The sequence below is a fragment of the Pyrus communis genome, chromosome 15 (assembly GCF_041283825.1).
Source record: "Pyrus communis isolate YQ-2024b chromosome 15, ASM4128382v1, whole genome shotgun sequence".
Taxonomy (NCBI): domain Eukaryota; kingdom Viridiplantae; phylum Streptophyta; class Magnoliopsida; order Rosales; family Rosaceae; genus Pyrus; species Pyrus communis.
Window position 1 is genome coordinate 39,410,539 of NC_142579.1, and position 4,779 is coordinate 39,415,317.

Sequence of the window (4,779 nt, forward strand, 5' to 3'; positions counted from 1 at the left end):
GCCAATGAATTGGAGGTCTCGAATTCACAAAAGGATAAAGTATTTTGGAAATACTAATTAAATTCCAACAATGTTTTCTATTTTATGTACGAGATCAAATCTTCTATGACCTTTCTTTCCTTGCCCTATTTATTTGAGCAACACGTGACCATTCATTTAAACTTCATTTAACAGTGTTAACTTTCAACTTATCTTCTTAATTAAAAAATTAAAAGCTAATGATAAATTAAATAAAAAAGACACGTGTCTCTCAAAAAGATAGAACACAGATAGACACATAGGATTTTGGATGCATAAAATTTGAACTCAATATATACTTTCAAGTTTTCAATACTATATATATCCGTTATGCGTTCTATTGGTATTATCGATCATACTTTCTTTAATTCATAAGAGAATTTTGTTGAATTGAATTTGGTCATTTTTTTTAAACTTTGTTAATTACTCCCAGCGTCTTTCCAAGCTAGCTTTTCCCCTATATATATTGGAGTGCCGGTCTTGTGAAAGATATATACTTCTAGCATGCATCCTTCTCTTCGATTCTCTTGTTCATTCAAGACTTTTACATTCTCTAATTGGTCCATCAACTTCTTCATCCAAACAAAAAAGATTCGAGTTGCTCATAGATCGATTTGAGTATTGTAATTGTCCTTGAGGAGGTGACATACTCTAAAGGAGAGCAGTTATACGCATCAACCTAAATCGTGTTCTAATCAAGCATTCACATATACCATTTCGAAGAAAAAAATTAACTGTTTTCGTTTTATTGTTGTAACTTTATTCATAGTTATCATTTTCTAACCTGTTTTTGATTTCTTTGTGAAGGTTACTGGAGGAGTACCATTCATCAAGCAAAAATTTCTAACGTATAATTGGAGCCTAGCTACCATGGCTGTATTGAAAATGTTGTCAAAGAAAGCAAGTTCTGACTCTCATGACCAAGACTCGTACGAAAGGAACCTTTACGACCAAGATACAAATCCAAACAGCATCATTCAGATGGGACTTGCAGAGAATCAGGTGACACTCTATGTATACCTACCTAGCTTAGCTATAATATATATAATTATTAAGCAAATATTTTTTGCAGAGAATCAGGTGACACTCTATTTATACATTTTTAATTAATTAATTTTTGCAGGTCTCTTATTTTTTTTAATTTTTTATTTATTTTTGTTACAAATGGTAAATTTATTACAAACCGAAAACTTACAATACAAAGGCCCGTACTAAAACACAAAGCAAAAAGGGCCAAACAAACTACACACCAAGGTCCAAACCATACACACAACACAAAATTGGACCTTACAAACTACACACGAAGGGCCAAGACAAAGGTTAAAGCCCAAAAACAAAGACCCACCGAAAGAGAGCCTTGTCTCTGCTACAACCGCCTCTGTAGCACCGCACGAACAGCAAGAACCAAGTACACCATGATTCCAACCAATCAACACCTCAGAGATGGGAGGAAGGAAGACCCCATGATCCATCAATGAAACCCTCTCCGAACGCAACCACCAGGGAGAAGAAAACAACGAAGCCTGTGAGAATCCTACAAGCAACACTGCCAATAAAGGCAGACCAAGAGAAGGAGGTGGTGCGGACACCTGAGCCGATATGAAGACCAGAACTCGACACACCTTCTCGATGTACCGTGACAGATCACGGTCAAAAGTGACTGTAGACCAAACAAGGGTATAAATTGATGAAGGATGGAGCCAAATCGAAAATACAGAGGATCGGCTTTGTGGGGGATGTATGAGGGACATGAAGATGGAGTGATGGATTGGATGGATATGAGGAATTAATTGAGTAGGAATAATGGCATCAAGGATGCATAGGTCGCACTGATCATGATGGATAGCAGAGGAAGAGTAGTAACAGAAATAAGGAAGGGAAGAGCAAAAAGAAAAAGAAGAGGATTACCACCGACTCGGGAGAGAAGGTTAATGTCGCTTAATTATTAAGTGTGTTCTTATTTTTGCAGCTCTTATTTGACCTTATTGAGTCATGGCTCGAAAGCAAACCACATGCACTGTTGCTGAAAAGAAATGAAGAATCCGTTTTCAGAGAGTTGGCTCTCTTTCAAGACTATAATGGCTTCCCTGCTTTCAAGAATGTATAATTACTTCTAATTTTATTTTCTAAATATATATCATATATTTTTTTGTAAATAAATTTAAACTTACAGTTGACCTGGATGAACATATACTTAGACGTGTGTGCGCGCATGCAAGTACATATACATATTGTAGACTAACATGCACTTGTATATACAGGCGTTGGCTGAGTTCTTGGCGGAAATGAGAGGAAACAAAGTAAAATTTGATCCTATCAAGATTATGCTCACCGCGGGTTCAACTCCTGCCAATGAGACTCTTATATTTTGCCTTGCCGATCCTGGTGAAGCCTTCCTCATCCCCACTCCATACCACCCAGGGTATTGATCATGTGTGCCTTACATTGTATTTATACCAAAAAATATTTTTTGATCACTGCTACTTTTCGGCAGGTTTGATAGAGATCTCAAGTTGCGTACCGGAGTTGAAATCGTTCCAATTCATTGCACAAGTGCAAATGGATTCAGAATTACTGAATCTACATTGGAGGAGGCCTACCAACGTGCCCAAAAATTAAACCTAAAAGTGAAAGGGGTATTGTTCACAAATCCTTCAAACCCTTTAGGCACAACAGTGACTCGACTTGAGCTCAACCACATCATCGATTTCGCCATTGCAAAAGAAATACACATGGTAAGCGATGAAATATACTCGGGAACAGCTTTCAACTACCCCAGTTTCATAAGCTTCGCAGAAGCTCTAACTGAAAGAAACCTAGAAGAGGCCGACATATGGAATTGTCACAATATTGTGTACAGCCTCTCTAAGGATTTTGGCTTGCCGGGTTTCCGAGTAGGCATGCCTTACTCCAACAACCCAACAGTTGTGTCCGCAGCGACGAAGATGTCAAGCTTTGGACTTATCTAGCTCCTCACAAACTCAATACATGCTTTCCGAGATGCTGAAAGACAAGAAATTCAGAACCAATTACATGGAGGAGAATCAAAAGAGGCTTAAAGAGAGAAAGGAGATGCCTGTCTGTGGGCTCAAACGTCGCTCTCATTTTCTATATGTTTCTCTTGTAAAATAAACCCTCGCCGGCACCCACGAATACCACGGCATAAAGCTTTCACAGAAAATCTCACCCAACGAGCTCTTTCAGTTTGCCCTTTCGAACCAAAGGTATAGAAGCCATTGGGCCCTGTATTCTGGGCTTCCGGTGCTCCATTCTTAGGTTTGTTGTTAATGGATATCCACTAAGTATTATCTTTTTTTAATTTTGAACAATTTTAGAGTAACTTGTTGAATTACGACTATTCAATTAAAATTTAAATAAATTTTATGAAAATTATGAGTATCCAATCAAGATTAAAATAAGTTTAAAAAAATTTACCCGTATTTGATTACTAGTTATCATTTGTTGGTGATATCTGGTGTATCCAACATTATTCATTTGCTGTTTTTTATTTGTTGTAGGCTTCATTTTTTAAGTTATTTTTTCATTATCGAATTATTCTTAAATGTTCATTATCGGATGCATATTACATCAGCAAATTTAATCCTTAAACGTTATTCTTTTTTAATTTATCATGATATAGGAAACTAATCGGGAAAATAATAATTAAAACGAGGAAGGAAAAAAATACATAACTTTCCGAAACAACCTATAGGAAGGGGATAGAAAAACATTCATCCCTAACCCTCAAACTGATTCGGGGGGCCATTCCCTTACTCTGAGAGCCTCCGCGTGAACCGAACGGCGCCGTTTCACATCCACCTTTCGGTTTCTGAGAGGCCCCTAACCTTAGAATTTTTTTTTTTTATAATTTTATAACAAATGATATTATCTATGTTTAAAAAAAAAAAAAAAAATTCACAGTTAATTACATCAAAATAATTATTTAATTATTTAATAATTAAGCGACAAATGAAAATGTTCGAAGCAAAGTTTTTGAAAAAATGAAATAGAGGATGAAGAAATAATCAGATCTTCGCCCACAAAACGGCTTCGGATCGCTGTGTGCCCCTGTCTGAACCAAACGGCATCGGATTTGCATCTCGCCTTCTGGTTATTCGGAGGGCAAAAGTAAAAAAGCAAACAAAAACTTAAAGAATATTTGGGAAGGAAGATTTGAGAATGTGTGAGGCTGCTTGGAGGACAATCGATTGAGAAATCCAAAAGTCCTCGGTCACAAAACACTGAAATTAAATTAAATTAAATCAAATTACTATCTGCCTCCTAACTAAGCCAAAATACGAAATTGAAATTGATTCATATGGCTACTCAAAGAGGCAGTGAAATGGAACATAAAAATCGGAACAAATAAGTAAATTTCAGCGCCGGAGATTGGAGGACGGCGGAGATGGAGGCGGTGGCGGCTGAGAGATACGGGGGAGTGGAAAATTCGAGAGGAGATGTTGTAGGGTTTTGAGATTATACAATGGAGGCGCAATAATCTGGTGGTGCGAAGACCGTTATAAAGAAGTATGAAGCCAGTAGAAACGTGCCACGTAGAAATAAAATATTTGTTTGGGCTTTACGTTCTTCTATAGGCTAAGGCGCCCTGGACCGATGACATAAAAATAGCCCATCAAGGCAAACCATGAGGAAGGAAATGTTCCGTAAAGCAATTACAAAGTTTTTTTTTTTTTTTTTTTTTTTTTTGTTTGGCTCACTTTTGGTTTCAAAAGTTAAAAAAATTGAAAACCAAACCGATTT

General features: G+C 36.9%; 1 non-coding gene and 1 pseudogene across 1 annotated transcript; one reads left to right on the forward strand and one right to left on the reverse strand.

The window, feature by feature from the left end:
• Nucleotides 1–903: 903 nt before the first annotated feature.
• On the forward strand, nucleotides 904–3,633 carry LOC137712809 (1-aminocyclopropane-1-carboxylate synthase 8-like; annotated as a pseudogene).
• A 358-nt stretch (nucleotides 3,634–3,991) lies between these two features.
• Nucleotides 3,992–4,145, reverse strand: LOC137720483 (small nucleolar RNA snoR138). Its single transcript, XR_011066526.1, has one exon. It is a non-coding gene; the product is annotated as a small nucleolar RNA snoR138 (small nucleolar RNA).
• Nucleotides 4,146–4,779: the final 634 nt, after the last annotated feature.